The sequence below is a fragment of the Chinchilla lanigera genome, unplaced genomic scaffold, assembly GCF_000276665.1.
Source record: "Chinchilla lanigera isolate Chin_1 unplaced genomic scaffold, ChiLan1.0 scaffold00003, whole genome shotgun sequence".
In the NCBI taxonomy this organism is placed as follows: Eukaryota; Metazoa; Chordata; class Mammalia; order Rodentia; family Chinchillidae; genus Chinchilla; species Chinchilla lanigera.
The window spans coordinates 19,055,283-19,078,669 of NW_004955404.1; positions in this window are offsets into that span (position 1 = coordinate 19,055,283).

A 23,387-nucleotide genomic window follows, 5' to 3' on the forward strand; every position below is an offset into this window, starting at 1 on the left:
CCAGTGCAGATCCTTGATACAGACTTGCATGAGACATTGTCATGGGCTCCAGGCCCCTGGTTGGACTCGTGGAGGGCATTGTCATGGGCTCTAGTTCTTCAGCTGGTCCAGTGCAGGACACTGCAGTGAGATCCAAACCCTCAGTTGGAATTCTTTGTGTCTCTAGAGCGTGGGAAGTTTACCTTATTCTTTTCTATTTGACTCTTTGGATGACTACTATAAAATAATCCTACAAGTTATGTGTCCTGTATTAAATTTTTTATCTTTTCAAACCTGACTATAACACTCTGCTTCTGTTATCCCAGGGTGGACAGTTTTCCTTCACCATGCCCTTCCACCATGTTGGTTTTGGAACAGACAATCATTGGCTAAATCACTCGGAAACAAATTAAACCTCTTTTCTTTTAATTGGGATTATTGTGTATCATGTGTCAGCATAAGAAAGCTAATTAATACAGGAAGGGAACCACATATTCCAACTGTGTGGAATGATAACATTAGCTCATATAATGATGAATAAATTCTCCCATGCTCTAGCATGGATAGATGCCAAGGGTGCAGTATTAGACATGCATGCTGTACTAATGTCTTAGTGGTTCAGAACATCCCAAATTTAGACAAAATTCCTGGGAAGAGAAGAATTAGGCTAAATTTACAGATTAACTCTCAAATATGTTTGAAACTGAATTTCCACCAGTTGACATTATAATGATTAAGACAAGATTTTAGAATTGCATCTCGTGAATATTTAAGTTTTAAGTAGAGTTTTGCATTCACATCTCTCTCTCTTACACACACACACACACACACACACACACACACACATTCTCAAACTTTTCTCATAAATAGTGAATACAGGCTTTGCATTGTTTTTAACTTAATTTATCATGCAACTGTTTCCTTTTATTACATTAGATTAATTCATTCTTTGGAAATGCTTCAAGGTATCTTTTTAAACATGGATATAGTAGACATTATTGAACCATTTCTCTAGTGATGAATATTAGAAACATTTTCTGTTTTATTATCATGAACAGTATTTGAGATGCTTAGTAACTGCTTCTTTTATTTCTGTAGAATTAGGTTTGCTAGTTAGTGAAAATGTACATACATAATTTTAAGTCACTAGTAGACTCAACAGAGAGCTGTCTACTTTTCAAGACTTTCTAAGGATGTCCATTTTAAATTGCTTTCTGAAGTCCAAAATGTTTGCCATGTAATCTAAGGCAAGGTAAACATAAGAATAATTACTTATTCTTTTATTTCAGCTAACATGTAAAAACAAGGGGAGTGTTTATTTTTTTTTCATGTGCTGTCCCTTCTTTTAAATACTTTCTTTTCTTGGTCTTTATTCTGGATTTTTAAAGCTAAGATTATCATGAAATGTATCAATAGTTGGAGCACACAAAGGACAGGTTTACTGCATTCCCAGAAACCACTTCTCTTTCTCTTCTCACAGGGTTCATCTTCAATCTGTTTTGTTTCCACATTGTCATTTATCACGCAACTAAACAACTTGAAAATCCTATGTTTGAGACCTAGTTGTAATATGCAAAGAAATACAGCATAATATACAACTTAGTTATTTCTTTTTCCTGCAAAATGGAGGGTCTTTCACCTAACTGAAGATAATACTACAGCAAAAGAATACTTCTGTGTTAAGATGAAACTGAGGGCATGGTTCCTTTGACCTCAGCAAATATAACTCACAAAGTTTAATCAAAAAGAAATCTATCATGCTGTAAGGTATGAGAATATATGTGCAGAGTAATGATGAATACTAAATGTAGGAAATAAAACATAATTCACTTTCTTACTCCATAAAAGTTTTACATGTGGGTCACAAATTTATTTCTATAACAGCGAGAATGATCCTGCATATTGTATATTGATGTCATTGTATTCAATTTTCACTTATGGTTGCTATGTAGAACTTTGTAAATAATTGTTAAATATTTGAGATTTATACTGCAGACAAGCTGGGGAGAAAGTGTGGTGACTATTCTGGATTAACTGAGAGATTCTGACAGCTACTGGAGCAGAAGACTAGTTATAACTGCAAGGCTGAGGTATTTCTGTTTTGAATAGCTGTGTTTTTAAAAATAGCACAATTTAGTTTCAGGTCAAACACAAAACAAAGTAATAGTAATCACTGACATTTTACTAGGGAAAGAAAGGCATTTAAATATATAAATGGAACAATGGAATAAAGGAGAGAATTTAAGTAGGGACGCTATACCTAAGTAAAAAGTTTCACCTATTACATTTTTAAATTTGAGGAGCATGATGTCTTTTTCCATAATTTGTTATTATCAGAAAAGGAGACAGAAAAAGAGTATATCAGACTCTGCAAAAGAAGTGTTGTGGTGAATTTACCTCTGTGTCAGGAGATACCATTAACCTTTATCTTATAGATAAGAGATTCTGAAGAAAAAGAAGTCAAACTGCAAACCTGGAGGGAATGACAACCTTGATGCTATCCTCTCACTACCTTCTCAGTCTTCAGTGTCTCCTAATTGGTCCTTCTTTTTCTGTAGAAATTATTTTCTATTCTCTCCTGGGTAACAATAAGTCAATCAAGTAACGACTGAGATATCAGGGTTTAGAAACACTTAAAACCTTGAGACTCACAGAATAAAAAGATAAAAATAACCTTTTGAAAAGTAATACGCATTGGCTGTCTGACTTGCTGTCTTGGCTTTGTTAATCGGAAAAAAATAATTAACCCCTGACCAAGGTCCTAATGCTCATAATGAGGAAAGTCAAAGAAAAGGAAGAAAACCTGGGGTTTTATAGAAACAGGTGAGCAAGAGAATCATTTGTGAGTCTTACTGTGGTTCTAGGAAAAGAAGGCAGAGCAAATCACATGAGAAAGCAGGGATTTTAGTTAGTTCTTTCTGAGAAGTTAGTTCTTTCTGAGAAAAAAAGGGAAGCACATAAACCCTAATTAATTTCAATGCTGATCACTTTATAAAACAATAAATTCTCTATTCAACTGCAAAAGTACCTTTAATTGCAATAACTACTGTTTTGCTAAGTGTGTATGAAATAGAAACCCACCAGATAAATTCTTTTTAAACGCATTTGTGCTGGGCATTGTGGCTCACACCTGTAATCTTAGCATTAAGGAGGCTGAAGCAAGAGGATTGCCAGGAGTTTGAGGCCAGTCAGAGCTACACTGTGAGGTGAAGGCTAGCCTGAACCAGATAGTGAGACCCTGCCTCAAAACAAAATAATATAAGATGCATTCCTAAGAAATAATTGTAATAATTCTGAAGAATTCACTTTTTCTTTATTATACATTGAAACTATATAAAACCATTATCAAAAATTTGTCTATACTTAACCTAAGAAATTAAACGCACAATTATAGAAATGAAATAGGCTTACATAGTGATATGTAAAGTTCTTCATCACTTTCTTTTTTTTTTTGTTTTTGTTTTTGTTTTTCTCCAGTACCGGGAACCGAACTCACGACCTTGTGCTTGCCAGGCAGGCGCTTTGCCGCTGAGCTAAACCCCCAGCCCCATCACTTTCATTGTGTAAGATAGAAACACTAAATATTAATAGCTATATTGTTTGAATACACTTTTCTTTTTAACATAACCCAAATCTTTTTGTAAGGAAGCAACATATAAGTAGCACATTAAGGTCCAAACATGAAAAAAAGGTAAGGTATCTTCTTTTGTTTTTTTCTGTAGAGTATAACTCATATTTGTTTGAAAATACTTATTTTCAAACTCATATTTGAAAATACTTATTATCTATAAAGGTTTTAAAATTGTGTCTATGCTTGCTACGTAGCAGGAGAAAAACTATGTAGTTATTGATGAAAATTAGTATATAGGAATTACCAGCATAAAGAGTTGTATGGTAAAGGGATCACACAATAAACAGACAAATGATTCACAAAGAGTAATTCCAAAGCCTTATCATATTAATGATACAGCAAATCAATCTTCTCATAAAAACTCTTCCTGAATGTTGGACAACTTCTTCTTTCATACGGCAGTATTAGATCAAGTTCTCATCCTTGAGTAAGACTGGGAATGTTAAGAGTGGAAGATTTTCAAATGAGCACAGAGAAACTAACTTGGATTATTAGAATTCCTCTCTGAATCCTACCATTTTGATTCCTTACACTTGTGTACATCACTTGCTCAGAGAACAACAACAAGTAAATGCTTATTCAGAGGAGGTAAGAAACTGGTATTTGTTTGCCTACTGTATACCAAGCACCTTTGACGTGTATTATCTCATTAGGTATGGCACCTATGGAAACAATTACCCATGGGAACCCTAAATTGTGGACTTGTGATGAAAACACTAGCCGAGCAATTCCTACCAAGCCAAACATTGAGAAGCTCTGGTTTACAGCGTTGTACTGATAAGGCAAGGGGTAGGAAATATGAAGCAGCCAGCTCAATGCCACGTAACTTCTGAGTTATAGAATGATATGGGTACAGACAGGAGTGGTCATATGCTTTCATCAGAAACTCTTGTATCTTTAAGTAGTAAATTGATGTCATTTCCGTTACCAGCCTGCTTCTCATTAGCTTCCATTTTCCCTGTTCTTTGATCTCAACAGCCCTGTTAATATGTTGGTCTCTCTACTTTCTTCATATTGGACAGTACTTTTTATTCTAGTTCTTACTCTGAAATTTATATCCATGACGAGTAATTTCAACCATTTTCCTTATAGTATTTTAAGTTCGCTTACTTGAGAATTTATCTTGTGTTACCTTTCACTGGATAAAGCATTAAATCATGTGTACCAGCATAGCATCTAATGTTGTGATGGTGTCCGAACAGCTTGCAGTATTGGGAGTGATGGTATAGCTTGTAGAATAGGACAATTCATGTTCATCAATCTCAACTGGACCCTAACATTGTCAGAGGTTACTCAGGTTTTGTCCTTGTTGGATTTCTATCATATATTACTCACGGCTGTTGTACGTTTTCGGAATCTGCCTCGAGCTGTGCTAAGTATTGTACCTTTTCTCTTGTACTCATACACTGACACTGTTTTGTTTATCATATTAAATACAGGCAGTTATTAAGTGATTACTTTTAGTACTCATATCTAAATATGCCAACCGAAATAAACCTATACTCTGTACTTGCTCCTCTCACCATGGTGGAGGGATGTACTCTCTTTGTCTTACTCTTTCTAGTCTTCAGGGATGGATATTATTAATTATCCTTTGTTGCCGTCAGCTTTTCTCTTTGTTGTTGATCGTTAGCACTTAAGTTTATTTCATGTTGTCTCCTATGAAAACCATTTCAATAAATAGCACTGCATACTACCAAATTGCATAATCCATAAAAATAGGAGTCATTTTGGATTCCTTGTCCCACACTTGTCCCAAATATGTGATGAGCTGTATGTTTATTTATTCTTATGAATACCTGTAAAATGCTTGCTCTTTATTACTAATTTGTCATCATGCATCCAATTTGTCATCGAATCACGAAACATATTTTCTATCAGCGTCTAGGGTATGTATTTCTCTTTCTATGTACATATGTACACACTGTGTGTGTGTGTGTGTGTGTGTGTGTGTTCAGGCACAGGGACACAAATTCAGTGTTACCATACCTGGAGTCATGTTTTCATGAAACCAGTTATTTTGCTAATATTGCAGATCAGCTAATATTTCTGTATTCCAAATCAGTTAATAATTCTAAACTCCCTCAAATCCTAGATTTAATTAGACCTGTGGATTAACCTGGAACTATTCACCTAGTATTTCAATCTCATAAAAATCTATTTAATTTGTAAGTTACTTTCAATTTATAAACTTATAGTCTTTGGTGTCATACTTCCAAGTGTTTATATTGTAATAACTGTGAAATTTCTGTATGTTACGCATGATTACTGTGATTTTCTGCCTTTCACATCTTATAATGTTAGATGCTTCTCACCTGTTAAATTCTAATAATTCCCTCTGTTAATTTGGTTTGAGGTCAAACTTAGTCCTTTCCACTTTACATCTTTTTCTCCAATAATATAAAAAGCATTTTTACATGTGGATTATGACATTTTTACAAAATGTGCTTTATTTTATTATGTCCCTTCCTGTGCTGTATTGGAATTATTTCATTTGAAAGTCTGTTTCCCCTACTAATTGTCCTGTTTCAAAAGACCAAAAACTTGTAATTCTTGTTTTTAAGCTCAGTTGACTAATACTAAATAAATCATAAACGAATGAGCAATGTAAGGCCAGAAATAAATCAATTCCTCTTACTTTCTAAACTAGAAATGTCTCTATTCATGGCATTTTTTAAGAGGGTGAAACAGTCTCCTTTAATACAATACACTAGTTGGAAAATAAAAATTCAACTAAATTTCTTGAGGTTTTGAAAGCATTTTCAATCTTAAAAACCACAATGATGAAAGAAATACATCTATGGCATTCAAGGCTGTAATTGGAGCCAAAGATTGACCAATAGTGTTTTGCTTAAAATGGATATTGTAAATGTTTCAATCACCTTGGAATAGAAAACATCAAAGGAGATTATTTCTGGAAATGCTGCTTGCTAAAAAGCACAGTTATACAATTTGTTTTTCTTTTTCAACAAAGCAATGTCAAATTGCAGTGTAATATCACAGCATGGAGAGGTCTCTGGTGGTCTGCTGCACTGAGGGTTATGGCGTCAGAGTTATAAAAGCTTGCGGATAATTTTTGCTTCTCCTCAGTCCTTTCTGTTAGTGGGAGAGGGTGGAAAGATTACACAGTATAAACAAATTTTACAGAAAAAAGAAACACTATCTGAGGCAGAATGGCAGAGTACATTTATATTTTATACATATGAAAAGCTATACTGGAGCTTTCCATTGAGTTTACTTTTCTCAGTGGCTGGGCCCACTGACCTGTAAAAAACACAGTTTGACAAATCTTATTCCTGCGCCTTTTCCTCCATTACCTTCACAACTGCAGTCAGTTCCTACTTCACCATGCAAATTTTCTGCAGGGGCACAGGTTTTAAATATTTAGAAATATATCAAAGTGGTCACAGATGGAATAAAAAATCCTACTTCAAACCACTCCAGCATTTTATTGAGTGGGTTCTACAGAACATTAGTATTGCTGTATTTCACTCTATATAGGAAAATTTTAGATTAATCAGGTTCCAATTTTAAAGACCTTTTTTTCAGCTTGTTTAATAAAGCGTGTTTTCCAAATCTCCGAGACAGCAAAGGGCACCGTATATTTTCAATGACATTTGATGATGTAACACTTTTTAAAGAAACAATTTAAGTCAGTCATGTTTTATATATTTCATAGGAAATGATGTTCTTACAACATGTAATTATGTTTTGCAAACAAATATAAACTAAATCACCTTATCCTTCAGCTTATAATAGTGCTTATCTCTTCTCATTACTTCTATAATTTTCATTTTTATGAACACAACAAGGATAAATGTGACCTGCAGCACTTTACATACACAGACATATACAGATATTTTTGTTTGTAGTATTCTTTATTATTAATCTTGACCAAACATGTATTTCTGCAATTTTTCCCCCCAAATTTTGTGTGTGATTTTCACACAAAGTTCAGGCCAAGTGTAAACTATGCTTTGCTAAAAATTATTAGGGAAATGCATATGAATTTATGTTTACTATCACTAGAAGATAGAAAAAATTAAATGAGAGCAGGACATAACAATACATTTTAACTCACTGGTTTTACTTAGCAGCATTAACTAAGCTAACATCTTACCTTAGTCATGTCCTTTGCACAAGAATTCTAAGGTAAAGCAAGCATTACCTTTATGTTACAGATGAGGAGACTTAAGAGTATCTTTGGTTAAGCAATTTGACTTTGAATTCCCAGCAAACATTAAAGCAGGGTGAAAATTGAGTCCAGCTGACCCAAAGTCCACATTCCTTAGTGATCAGGATTTTATCTCTCATCAGCTATCTCTAGGCAGTGCTTTGAGTGAGTAATATCTGGTTTATTGGACTGCATGTTGAATAAAGTGTCCTAGAGATAAAAATTTAGTGGAAAAAAAATATTAAAAATGAGAATGGAGATCTGCTGCCTGGTCTGCCATTTTTGGCTTTAGGAACGAATCTTCCTTTTGCTTCCTTATCTTGCTCATGAGGAATTTGTTGTGTGTGAATTTAGGGTGGAGAGGATGTGAACAGTGATTCCTCATTCTATGACATATGGGTGTCCTTTAAATAGGATCAATTGTGAGCCACTGAAACATTGCAAGAACTGTGACAGATCTCATTTCCCCATTGTATCTACCATAACAGCTGCTCCTAGACACTCTCAGAGACTTAAGTATTTCCCCAAAGCTCAGGACAGAAGTGACAGAGGAGTGGAAAAGTCCTACTAGCCCTAGGAGTTTCATTGTGATTTTGTTGCATGAATAAGTTATTCCAAAAATCAGACCAGCATGTAGAACACTCTGTACACATTTCCAATGAAGAGAATGCAGGGCTTTAACCACTTCATGAAGTAAGTTGGCTTCCATACAAATTGCTTTCATTGATAATAATTCTTACAGGGTTAAGTAATTTTTAAACATAAAAATATAATTTTTATTGGCCATGATACTAAGCATTCTCAGTTCTGATATCTTAAAATAAAGAGTTTTCCAACTAGTATTTCCCAAACCTCCATTTTACCTCTCTTTCAGTTAACTGGCAAAATCCTCAAAACAATATTCTTATGTCCACTGACTTTTCTTCCAGTCTCAACCTACTTTTGTTATTTTTCCTCCTACCACTTCTCCAAAACTACAGTTTTTGAGAGCTCAATACACCAAAGACCTACTAATTAACAAATTCAATGGTCTCTTCTAAGTCCTTATCCTACTAGTCCTCTCCACAGCAATCAAAATCGCAGACCACTTGTTCCGCCTTGAAAAGCTCTTATAACTGGAAGACGAAAATGAATGTCTCTTCCCCATAGACAGATTGGGGAGAAGAATGGCTCTTGGCTAAGAATTTAATCAAGCACTTATATGAAGTAATTTCAAAGCTTCCACCTGGTCTTAGCGTACCAAGAGTAGCAGGTTGTAACAGATATACGGTCCAACATTAGCCCGTTTATTATTCCAGGTAGACCTGAAATAGCACGTCTAAAATGTGGGTGGGGGCACAGGGAACTACAGCACTGCATAATAATGAGACCGTGCTAACTTCATTACACTTATGTGAATTTGTGAATTATGAAGCAGTCAGGAAATTGTTGGCTTCCTGTTTAAAGTTGGCACTAGTTGGCAAGGGTTATGTATCTACGAGTGCTTATAAGAAAGATAAACAGCGGCAAACATAGAAATAGAGACACAAATATTCAACAATTAACTGAAGAAGGTGGAAGAGCCAAGGGTTTGTAACCACTTCTGACTTTTGAGAAACAACTGATATATTGAAAATTAGAGTGACCAGAACAACTCCTTGATTGCATGAAGGATCTCTGCTATAAATAAGCACTCCTATAGGTCCCATGCAGGTCTAATGTTATTCCAGCCTGAATATGACTAGAGTAGTGACATTTAATCTGAGAAACTGACTTCCATAAATTAGCTGTAGAAGCAGGAAATGCTCTGCAAAACAGTGTACAAACAATGGAAACATCAAGAAGTGTCTTCAGTATGTTTTATTTATATATCTGTTTCTGCTTCATCAATTTTTCAACTCAGAACATTAGCATTCCTCCTTCCCTTTAACATCACTGAAGCTCACAGGGAGATTTTTGTATAATTAGTGGGTGCTAAGTACATATTTTTAAAATTGAACTACACATACATGTATATATCTAAGTTAATCATGCATTAGATATTATACTAACTAATAAAGGGCATATACAACAATGTTAAATGACAAAGTCAGACAAGAAATTTGAGTACTATATTGTGTTACTTGTCACATAAGAAACTAAAGTATTAATAAAGAGTAAAATTAAGGAGAGATGATAGGAAACAGAAAAGTGGTCATGTTGGAGATGAGAAAGATTAGATGAACAGAAAAGGAGGATAGAGAAGGTTAAGGAGGGGTAAAAGCAAACAAAACTAGCAAGATATGATATTTATATGTACCAATTCCCCAAAACTAAAATATGTAACTATTCTTATTGCAAATAAATACATTTCAAATTAAATAAAAGTGAAATGCACACAGTTTGGAAATAATTCTTACTAAATATACAAACAAGCATTTCATAAGCTAACAAGGTGGTGTGACTTTTTGATAACATTGATGATGGAAAGAGAAATAAATCTAAACTAACATCTGTTAAATGCTTATAAAATGTTACATATATTTTATGGAGCATTTCATGAAATATGAACAAATACTTTGAGACTTAGGTATCTTAATTCCAATGTAAATCTAAAGATTCAACCCAAAATTTGGTGATGAGTAAATATTCTCAGGGAATTAAAGCACATTTCAACTTTCTTGAAAGCATCACTTCATTCTGACTGCAGAGAAATGCTGAAAAGGACTCCAGCTAGAGTTCTATTTAAGAAGAAAACATTTGTCAGGGATCATCACTATCTCCTTTAATCTCAGAATGGAGAAGAGCTGTTCACTAGCAAATATTACTACCATTGAGCAGTTCAATGTCATAAAACAGGAATATTTGTGGGTATGGTGGAAGGTTTAGAAATGGAAGGTGCCTAGATTTGAGCTCCACTATGTGGTACTTTCAAAAATTATTCTTTGTCATTAATTTAATGCCTAAATGTGGAAAAAATACTATGCATTCTTTATTAACATCAGATATCACCAAAAGATAAAACTCAGGAAGCATTAGATAAAATTCAGAATATTCCAAGAAACAATACTATGAGAAAAATTATTCTTATACCTTCATTCGTGGCTTGCCAAGACAGGTTTTACCAGTTTCCTCTTTGGTGATTTTTGTGATCTTGAAGATATACATATACATAAGCATGATTTAATAATAGCATTATATAACAAAAAAATGTACTTTCAAGGACAAAATCAAAGTATATTTTAATTGCTCTGAAAGGTAATATTAATATTCATTAAAATTTGCATTAATAAGTAACAGTTTTGCAAAAATTCACTATCAAATTAGAGCCTTAAAATGGTCATATTATTATTATTATTATTATTTTTGTTTTGTTTTTATTTCTGGTACTGGGAATCAAACTCATGACCTTGCACTTGCCAGGCAGGTGCTGTGCCCCCGAGCTAAACCCCCAGCCCCAAAATGGTCATATTAAATAGCTGAAAAAATGAAATTCAGTACAAATAATGGTGAAGAAAATAAAGCAATGCAAATTTACTAAACTATAAAACCATTGTTTTACACCAAAGATACCATTGATGCTATAATTCTGTCAGGTCCTGGAAATTGTTTGCCATGAAGAGTTGGCAATTGTCAAATTGGAAATGACCATTCTAAGCCTCTTATACTTACGTGAAATGAGTTCATAAAAGTATAACCACAAAAGAACAATTGAACTCATTATGATGAACCTTGAAAATATACATGGTGGATGAACTATATGGGTGTTCCTTTCTACTTACACATCCCATCTGCTTTTGCTCTCCTTGCTCAGTATCCATTCTTCAACCTTATGGATATGAGCACAGGATGCCCTATGCTGGGTGGCTTCTGTTTTGACTTAGCAAAGGGGAACACCTACATGCATTCGGAGGGGAGAGGAGGTCAATCCCTCTGCTCTCCTTTGCTTTGGGGTTGTACTTTTATGTGCAGCTTCTTGAACTTCACAATGAGTGACTAGAGAGTTCTTTTGCTACTATTTCATGTTCTTCTGGGAAGTTGTAACAAAAACATTTTTTTCTGTTTATTCCCCCTTCAATCCTACAAATAATGGCTGTCTAACATTGCCAGTACCTGAATGTTTCACTACATATTTTTGTTCCCTTAACTTTGCCTACGCAACTCTTTCACACTGGGTAAATTTTAAATTTTTTTTCTGGGACTGTGACAAATCCAAACTTTGCTCTTGTTTTTCGTGGTGTAAGCTTTCTTTTTTAATGCTTAGAAATGTGTTTCAGCCCCTTAGCCTCATATCTTTAGCTTGCATTGAGCGTGTGGTTTCTGAGGACATCCTATGTTTGTTCTTCTCTCTGCTTTCTTCATTCTCTGTTTTAAAATCAGTTTCCTCCAGAACATATTGCAAGCTTTCTGTTATATTAATCTATTGCCAGGTTCAAATGGGTGTAAGTAACTGATTAAAGATCTGAGAGCTCCCTCGCAGGTAATATCGTAATATTTTCATTGGGCAGTGGTGACACATTGAGAAGAATCCTGCAATTTGATCATCCACTGAGCCAAGCTTTAGCATTGATTGTTTCACATTGCAAGGGTGTATTAAACTCCTGTTGTTTTGTGGCAAGGACAGACACCTACAAATCTGGAGAGCTTACAAGTAATAAGTCACCTAATTTGAAGTATTCTTTAAAGAATATTACACAGAAAAATGCAACTATGACTATAATGCAAGTAAGTTCTAACCCAAAATTCCACTTAATTTTTTTTCTTATTTTCCTCTTTCTGCATTAAGTTTTATTTCACTTGTATTTTCTTTAATTATGTGGCCACAATCTTTTTTTGGAATGAGAGAGGCTAATAACTTACACATTAATGCTTGCTACTTACTCTTTACCTTAATGTACAAAAATTTGATTTAAATTTTCTTTCATTTTGTTTTGAGTTGGTGAACATATGTTTTAAAACCTTCCTAATAAGAAATTGTAAGGATGGCTTATTTGAAGAACTACTATATAAATGGATAGATTGCATATTCCTGAAATGTATTCCCTTTAGATAAAGCTATCAACTTGGTTAATATATCTAGAAATCCCAAGGAAATTTAGGGAGTATTGAAATGCTCATTCATTTCAGATTTATCATTAACACAATCTGATGCTTCATCAAATTGCCAATATTTATACAATATGGACATCATGCAGATGTAATAAAAATAAGTCTGGGTTTGGGAATAAATTATATTTTAAAAAGAACAAGGAATAGCTATCCAATGTTACCTTTAGGTTTTTAAGAGGCATTGCATCTTTTAATTTAGCATTATTCAATTCTTAGAATGATTTCAGACTTTTTACGTATATATTGCAATTTTCACTATATCAAAATAATTTGGAAAGAGAGGAAATATTTATACAAATTATGAGTTCATATAAAATGCTGTTCTTACTAAAATGAACATTTCATGTGCTACTTCAAACGTAATTAAAGTAACGTAGCACTTCAACAGTATGGACCTTTTTGCAATTTATAAATACTGGTTTTAATATTAATGCATAATTTTTCTCTGTAGGAGATAGCATTTTCTCATATCACAAGATTCTATTGTTCTTGAACCACTAGGCTCCTTTAAAATGTAGAAACTAAATTTAATCATATTTTAGCTCTCTTTGCTGTATTTCTTTGTTACTCTATTGATGAAGGGTGATAATGAAGCAGTTAAACAAACACAAAGTTTCTGAGAAGAGGCACTGAAGTGCATGTGATGTAACGTAATGTGCTTCGTAGAGAGTAGAAATTGGATTAATATTGCTTGCTCATGCTTGAAGCACAGAAAATTGCTCAAAGGCAGATGGATGGAGAGTGAAAGTCTAAAAATAAAATTCCCAGTGGAAATGAGGGTTTTCACATTTCAGATTGGTTTCCTCTAGAATATAAGGTTCAGGACATGGCTGAAAATCTTACAAACAGGGCATTTAATAATACAAATCATTAGTTTGTCTCTCTATAGATAGATATAGATAGATAAAAGAAAGAAAGAAAAAGAAAAAAGAAAGAAAAAGAAAGAAAGAAAGAAAGAAAGAAAGAAAGAAAGAAAGAAAGAAAGAAAGAAAGAAAGAAAAAGAATGAAAGAAGGTGGATATATATGGCAAGTCTGTGTTTCATGGAGGAGTAGGAGGTGCTGAATTTTGGGAATCCAAAAGTCATAAATACACTGAAAATGATAAAGTTAATCAAAGTTAATACTGCATTTTCAAGTAAGTGTCATTATTTATCCATTTTAACTATGATTTTAATAGAATTCAAGCAACAGATTTTCAAAATTTAATCTGCCATTATTTTAATAAAAATGCTATGAGCCCTGGAAAACTGTTGTTTTACTTTAATAAAATCTATTCGGGGGACATATCCTTCATTTCTTTATACTTAGTAATTTATGGGAAGATCAAGTGTCTAAACTTCTACAGTTATAGATACCTGCAAGTGAATCAATTCAGCTGTACATGATGTGACAAATTATAATAATTATGAAAAGTAGATGAATTCTGAGAGAAATTTTGTTTTAAAACTTGCCTTGTATATAGGATTGGAATAAATGTATTAGGTAATCTGATATATTTATTTTAGTATAGTCATAATTATACAAAACTAATATTTTTTGGTAAGAAGATGCGATTTGGTAATTTAGTTTAAATATGTTGTTAAATGTGTCTATTTATTAAAATATATTTCTTCTAGATCTTGCTTAATTTTAGAATTTTCCCATGATAGTAGTTGATACTTTTTAAACACTTAAATGAATTAATTCATTTTTATGTGAAAAATGGGTATTACTTAAAAACAATACCATGTCTCCTTTATACCAGTCCTGCTTACACTAAGTACAAAACAATTCAACAATTTTTTGATAATTTATTTTATTATTTATTTTTCTCATTTTTAAGAGAAAAAATAAAAATAACAATAGAACTGAGTTTCAAAACAAGTCAGTAGGAGAATTACAGTAATCAATACACTGCATATTGTTGTCTTCACAGTATTCAGAGTACAAGATATAGGTATGATATTTTGTCCAAACAATGTTAGTACAAGACTTTATTTCAATGAACTAAGAGATACCGGCTATATAACTACCTTAACTATCTTGTGCATACATATATTTTCCCTTGTTTTCCTTTCTTCTTTCCCCCATCACAGTTTGTCATTTTTTTGAACGGTTTCTTTCCAATTCACAATATCTATTACACCTTTTGGATCTTATTTACTCATCGAGTTTCTCACACTAGTGAGACAATATGATGTTTACTCGTACGAGTCTGATTTATTTAGCTTATAAGTGTGGTCTCCAGTTGCATCTACTTGCCTATAAAAGCCTCCAGTTTATCCTTCCTTATGGCTGAGTAGTACTTCATTACATGTTTTTAAAATTACATCTTTTTTATCCATTCCTCAATTAATGGGCATTTGGGTTATTTTCAAGATGTAGCTATTACAAATTATGCTGCTGTAAACATGGGTCCACATATATTGCTATGGTATGATGTTTTTAATGCTTCTGGAAGATACCCTGAAAGGGAACAGCTGTGTCAAATGCGACTTCTAGTCCTAGTTTTTAAATGACTCTCTACACTGATTTCTACAGTGTTTGCAGCAGTCTACACCTGCACCAACAGTGATAATTTATTTTATAATGACTCCATCTCAGTAGACTTCAAATATGTGAACCAAAATATTAATAGCAAGTTTTTATTCTGGGGAAGATTCTTCCACTATATTTAATGATACTACCTTCATTTTAAATGAAGGAGCTTCCAAAATTTAAAGATTAAATTTTCTTTCACAATATAAGCTTGACTAAATTGAACTGTTTTCTGTTTGTCTGTCAAATGACTTCCTAAATTTAAGAAAAATCACAAAATGTTGGGCATTTTTCTTTAGCTTAAAATACAATGCTGTGGGAGGACCAAACAATGATCTCAGTTTGGGAGACTGGTGAAGACACAGGCTCTTCAATCGCTGCACTTTCAATTTGGATGCATCAATGTCTCATGAATTGATGTTTAATTTTGTACAACAGCTCCTCCAAAAATGGATCCTCCAAATTCATAATCCCCAAAGAGCCTACTCAGGACCTATGTCATACACTTACAAAGAAAGTATTTCAAAAACTACTCTTCATTTTTACAGGTCAGAGTGTAAAATACTAGTAAACAAGGAAAAATGAATGAAAAAGAAAATTGACTTACTTTGCACCATGAATTAAATATCATAAGATAAAGTAAGAAGAATGAATTTTAAATAAAGTTCATGGTCCAATTTTATAGGTGAGAGTGCAAAAGAAAGTTCTTCTGGTGAAATTGAAATCTCTTAAAACATATGCCTATCTAAATAAAAACTTAAAAAAGTTAGATTTCTTACTGATTCATAGAAAAGATAGTTCATTTTTCTCCAATTTTGATGAATCTAATATCATACAAGCAGATATAAGGTTACACAATATTAAGTTCAGATGGGCTGTTATAAAAATTATGATTTTTTTTCTAAATTTCAGGGAGAAAATTTTCAATTTATGCCTAAAATATTGCCATCAATCTCTGTATATCAGTAAAGGAAAGATACAGCTTCTTGTAGCACACTTAAATTACAATCAAAATATTTGCATGATATCCTTCTTAAATCTGGCATTGGTTAAATTTGTTCCACCTCTTAGAGAAACTAGTAACAGTAAATTAGATCTCAGAACCACACTTTTACTACAAATCATTCCACAGAGAAGGGATAAAAACACTATTTTCCTGAGAATTTTCACTTCTGTTTTTATGCCAATATCCTCCTGCTTTGATTACCATACAGTAATTTGTAATAAAGATTGTGTAATTTCCATCCTTTGAAATTTATGAAGGCTCTCTACCCTGAGCTAGCATATGATCTGTCCTGGAGAATATTTATGCACATGAGAAGTATGTACATTGCTCTTGCAGTGTTCCATATATGTCTGTTAGGTTTAGTGGGGGTTTATGATACCTAAGTATCTTATTGATCTTGTTGACTTTCTGCTCAGTTATTTCATTCATTATTAAAAAAGGGTTGCTGTGATATCCAACTATCATTCTTGAATGATTTGTTTCCATCCCCTACACCACATCTAAATTGAATACTTTGAATTAAATAAAAAACATCACTGTTCTCTGAGAACAAAGGTTTTTGTGGGAAGCTACATGTTCAGACAAAATACTCAATGTCGAGGGCAGTGTCTGTAAGTGATCCCTAAAATAAACGCAATTGCCTCATGTTGGCAACGTCACTGACTTCTTGCTACTGTGCTATTGCTCTGAGAAAGAAAGGGCTGAGGGGAAAAGCCTAAAGTTAAACCCCCACAGTCCCTGCTATGTTACTGGCACTTAATAGGTTTTCTGACAGAGTTTATCCTATAGCACTACTTACTAGATTCTCAAAGCAGTGATATCGTTTGTTTTGTGCCTATTATTATTGTTTAGATAGAGTGAGTTTCCTGAGCCCCTTACTCTGTACTTCCATGACTATATATGCAATTATTGAAAAATACTACTACATGTGAGGAGAAAGCCCCTTAATTCTTCAGTGGATTAATGTGGATTAATCCATATTTTCTGGGTTTCCTTAAGACATTAAAAAGTCATTTTTATGCATAGTAAAAAATAAATGTGTCTTCTGAAAAATCTATTATTTATTTTACAGAACCAAACACTGAGAGTGATAATATATAGCGGGTCATCTTAGTCCATGTTAGTTTCAACCTTATAGTTCTAAAACAACAAATTTATCAGAAAGTATAGTGATAATTCTATGTATAGGAACGGATTGAAAGTAACACGTCTGAAGAAACGTATCACCCACAAAGCAGTTATTACTATGATCTACGTTGATCGCAGTACTCTACTGAGAAACTCAAATATTCAAATCATCAATGTACACAGATCCAATTTTTGAAAACATGTCTCTAAATTATAATGATAATGCTGTCAGTTAATAATAGAAATAAAAAGTTGCATCAATTTTAAAAGTAGGGATTAAGTCACTTTTTGTGTGTTAGACATTACAATGATTTTCTTTCATATATTATCTCACTTCATCATTCCAATCTTCAGATAATGATAAACTTTTTGATATATTAATTTACTGCTCATAATCTACTTGTTGAAACTTTGATTTGTGTGTCTTTGCTAGTATCATACACTTCCGTTACTTCTGAAAGGTTGCACTGCACAATTGTAGATGTATCATATCATGGAGACATGCCTTTTGAAAAGAGTTTAGTAAGCAGCCTGCTCGTATTTTTCCCATCTGGAAAATCCTCATCCTTCTATATTTCTAGATCTTAGTCAAAGCCACCACCATTAAGCAAGACAAATAATACAGCCCTTCTTAGTACCTTTGTCTCCCTCGGATGCCACACCCAATAAAACATCATTTTTTCAATCATTTTATGTACAGGTGACTTTGTCTGTATTACTGCCACCCAAGGCTAGGTCCTCAATATTCTTTGAAAGGGTGACTTAGCAATCATTTAATTGATTTCTCAAGCACCTTTATACATCAATGTGTGCTTAGTATAACAATAATCACCTTTCTCACATGCAGACCTGATGACTGAGGCCATACTTTTAATACTTTAATGTACCTTTCTCCATTCTCACACTAGTTGTGAACACTTGAGCTATGATGATCACAAGATTGTCAGGGAGGATGTATATGAATATATGAGGGTAACTTCCTAGTACAAGGCACCTTTCGCATTGCTAAATACATAATGAAAGTTAAAATATATTCTGTTGAATACACTGAGGAATGAATGATTGAAAAGATCAAAAACAGGAAGGAAAAGGATGAATTAAATGGAGAAAGTAACAAAAGCAAGTCTTCTCCTTGTGTCCTGCTGTGGTCAAGAGAAGGAATTACGGCACAGCCACAATAACAGTTACTGAGACTGTTTTCTTCTTTTTCTTTTTTCCCCCTATATTTTTAAATTTCTTCAAAAAGATACTATAAGAAAATATATTTGAAGTAAAAAACTCTTCTACTTCTGGACTAGAAGAAGAAGTAGTAAGAGCAAGATCTTTCCTACTCTATGAACCAATAAGGAAAACAGAAAGAAAAATAGGGAGGAATTAAGAAAGGAAGGAAGGAAGAAAAAGAAAGAAAGAAAGAAAGAAAGAAAGAAAGAAAGAAAGAAAGAGAGAAAGAGAGAGAGAAAGAGAGAGAGAAAGAGAGAAAGAAAGAAAGAAAGAAAGAAAGAAAGAAGGAAAGAAAGAAAGAAAGAAGAAAGAAAGAAGAAAGAAAGAAAGAAAGAAAAGAAAGAAAGAAAGAAAGAAAGAAAGAAAGAAAGAAAGAAAGAAAAGAAAGAAAGAAAAAGAAAGAAAGAGAGGGAGGGAGAAAGAACAAAAATGAACAGCATTTTTCAAGACACAAACATCAAGCCTCAAAAGATGAGTCCTGAGTTCAGGAACCAAGTCTTAAAGAGTTTGTTCCAGACCACAGCCTTGAGAGTTGCCAAGCCATAATATGAGCAGACAGGAACCAGACCAAGCCTGCCGACACTCAATTGAGCAGGCGTGGTGAGCCAGAGAGACTACGGTGGCTAGAATTCATAAAGCAGGAAAAGAGGAGAGCTGCCTAGAGAGAACTCCAGAGTTTGGCAGAGACCTGTTCAATTATTTAGCAGCTCCGGTCAGCACAGGTAAGTGAGGAAACTCAGCGAAGACTTAACCATACAGAAAACTAAAGTTACAACTTTACCGTTAACTTCCTCTCTTCTACAATGGGGATATATTTTGGTATAAAAGATTTATTCAGATGTTTTCCTGTACTGACTGAGTATTCTTAATCAATACCTCCTTTCTTCTCTGGAATCAACTAAAGATTTTAACACTTGGTTGATAAAACCAGACAATATCATAATAAAAAAATATTAGTGTCATATTTCTCTCTTCTAAAAATGCTTAAACTACTATCACATGCTTATAAATATTATAAAGTGAATATTCAGTTATTTTCTTGAACACAGCAAGCAAAATTTGGTTAGTTCAAAACAGTATAAAGATAAAATATGTACTCTTTTCATAAAATTTCTAAAATTACTAGTATTTTCCATGCTGCTGGCTATATGTGATACATCAAATTACACAAAATGAATACAATTTAATATAAAATGATTTTTTATTGATGGTATACTTCATGTGTTAAACTTCACATTTATTTATATTGTAATTTTAGACATATTTTCTGTGACTTACATAAAAATAAAATAGCTCATAATACAACTTTATTGTCATATAGTTTATGTGGTTGTTTGTTTCTGTTTTTCCTTTATTTTGTATTTTGTGGTCCTTTCCTGGAGATTGAACCCAGGACTTCAAACTGAACTATATTCCCAGCCTTTTCATTTATTTATTTTTTGTAATTTTTTGGCAGGGTCTCGCTATGTTGCTAAATTGTTGAGGCTGAACTCAAACTTTCAGTTTTCTCGCCTCAGCTTCCCAGAGTCCTGGGATCACAGGCACACACACACTATGCCTGGCTCTATGATGGTACTTTTAGCAATTAGAAACAGTGTCATTCTTCTCACAGTTTTCTATTAAGTAAAATACACAATATAACAAAACACTTCTGTGAAATATTTTAGATAAATTATGTGTGAATAAATGTAAAACATATAAACAAAATATTATACTCAGATTTAAATTTAAATAGACTTTTCTGAAAATTGTAAAATACTGTGGACCACAATGAAGTATTAATATTTTGACAAATATATGATTTCATATAAAAATATACATGTGTACATTTTAATTCACATATAGAATATGAATGTGCATTCTCACTAGGTATGATAACCGTAAAACCCAAAATCTTGTTTTAAAGAAATTTAATATTGTGAGTAATATATATATGCACATCTATAACATATATAGTACATATGTACATTCATATTTAAAGAAATGTGGTAGAGGATAATCCTTAATCTATGTTTACTATACTTAGTATAATGACAAATGAGCCCAAGTGCCAACATGCATATGACCATCCATTCAGTCCTTGAGCAGGTATGTGCAAAATACCCTCTGGGAGCTGACCCACACATTATTTCAATGGGTAAACTCAGTTGTAATTTATTTCCCAAGAGAAAGATAAGAATATATTTTAGGTATTATGCCTTGCATTTGAGCAACAAATGATAGCATTAAAAGTTCAAATTCAAAATTAGAATTTCAGTAAATACTCATTAAGTTTATATGAGCACTGGAAACTAAAGTGCTGGAAATTAAGAAATATTCCAGGAAATAAGATGTAAGTAATCAAAATGAGAGAGGAGAGAGAGTGAGAGAAAGAACAAAAGCAAGAGCTAGAGCAAAAGGAGGGAGGGGAAGAGCAAGGGAGCGAGAGGAGACAGAGACAGAGACAGAGACAGAAACTGGAAAAAAGGATTAGATATAGAGCTCGAGAACACAGTATTTTGGTCCATTCATTGTCTTCAAAGAAAAGCCGTCAGGTACACTGCATGTTAACTCCTCTAAATGAGCTAATAAAGAATCTGAAATGATATGAGATATTTGGTTCTCAATAAATATATTTGGGTTAATTTTTTATTTTAAAATTGTACATATTTATGGGCAAAATGAAGGTCTTTTGGTACATTATACATTGCTTAATGTTTAAATTAGAGTAATCATAGCTCCTCAAGCTTCATTACTTTGTGGAGAAACATTTAAAATTCTTCCTTATAGATTTTAAACATATATAGTGCTGTAAGTATGGGTGCACGTATATAGCTGTGATATGATGCTTTTAATACTTCCAGGAAGACACCCAAAAGGGGACTATCTGGTTTGAATGGAACCTCTATTTCTAGTATTTTGAGGAATCTCCATACTGATTTCCACAGTGATTGCACCAGTCTATACTCCCAACGGTGGAGAAGAGTTACTTTTTCCCCACAACCCCTACAGTATTTGTAATTGGTTGATTTCTTGATGAAAGCCATTCTTTTGTAGTGAAATGGAATCTCAGTGTTGTTTTAATGCGTATCTCTCAAATTACTACTGATGCTGAACATTTTTTCATATATTTATTTGCCATTTGTATTTCTTCATCTGAGAAGTGCATACTCGTCTCAGATGCTCAATTTTGGACTGTCTTTGAATTTGGTGTTCTGAATTTATTCAATTCTTTATATGTTCTAGATAGAAGTTCTCTGTCTGAGGGAAAACTGGCTATAATTTTTTCCACCCCGTGGGTTGTCTTTTCACTCTGTTGGTGATATCTTTTTTTTGTGCAAACATTTTTTAATAGGATGAGATTGTAGTCGTTTGTCATATTTTCCATGTGGTCTAGGGTTTGTTCATAAAGTCTCTACCTACACCTATGTCTTTAAGATTTTTACCTATTTTCTTTCCCAGTAGAGTGAGTATTTCTGTTTCAGTATTTAGATCTTTGGTCCATTTTGAGTTTAGTGTAGGTCATGGTGATAGACACGGGTCTAGTTTTAGTCTTTGGCATGTGGAAATTCAGTTTTTCCAGCACCATTTATGAAAAAGGTTATCTTTTTTCCAGTGAACATTTTGGCCCCTTTGTCAGAGATAAGGTGGTTGAGTATGTTTGGAGTTGGGTCTGCATCTTTCATTCTGTTTCACTGATCCTCAGGTCTTTTTTTTTTTTGGCCAGCACCATGCTGATTTTATCACAGGAGCTTTGTAGTACATAACAATCACCTCAGCAATTGTTATGCCCCTGACTTGTCTTTGTTACCCAGGATTGCCTTGGCTATTCTAGGTCTCTTCTGATTCTAAATGAATTTTAAGAGTGTTTTCTTTAGTTCTGTGTGGTATGCTAATGATATTTTGATTGGGATTGCATTGATTGTATATAATGCTATTTTAATTTTGGGAGTAAGACCATTTTTACTATGTTGGTTCTTCCTGTTCATGAGGAAGGGGTATCTTTCCATTTTCCAATAACCTCTTTAATGTCCTTTTTCAGAGCACTGTAATTTTCAAAGTATAGGTCTCTTACTTTCTCTGTTAGATTGATTCCTATGTATTCCAGTTTTTTGGCTGCCAGTATATATGGTTTTTTTTCCCTAATTTTTCTCTCAATGAGTTCGTAGTTTGTGTACCAGAATGCTATTGATTTTCCACTTCAAGTGTTGACTTTGTATTCAGCTACACTACTGAATTTTAATTAAATCTAGAAGTATTTTGGTGAAGATATTGGGGTCTTCTATGTGGAGGATCATGTCATCTGCAAATAATGATAATTTAACTTCTTTCTTTCCTATCTTTATTCCTTTTGTTTCACTCCGTTGTCTAATTGCTCTGACTAATGTTGCCAGAACTATATTGAATAAGAGGTAATAGTGAATGTCTTTGTCATGTTTCTAATTTGAGGGTGAAAGCTTTCAGTTTTTGACCATTTAGTATGGCATTAGCTGTTGGTTTGTCATAGATGGCTTTGATGAGGTTGAGGTAAAGACCATGTATTCTAGTTTTCTGTAGGGTTTTTATCATGAATGAGTGTTGGACTTTGTCAAAAGCTTTTTCTGTATCTATTGAGATGATCATGTGATTTTTGGTTATGGTTCTGTTGATATGATGTGTTACATTTATTGATTTACATATGCTG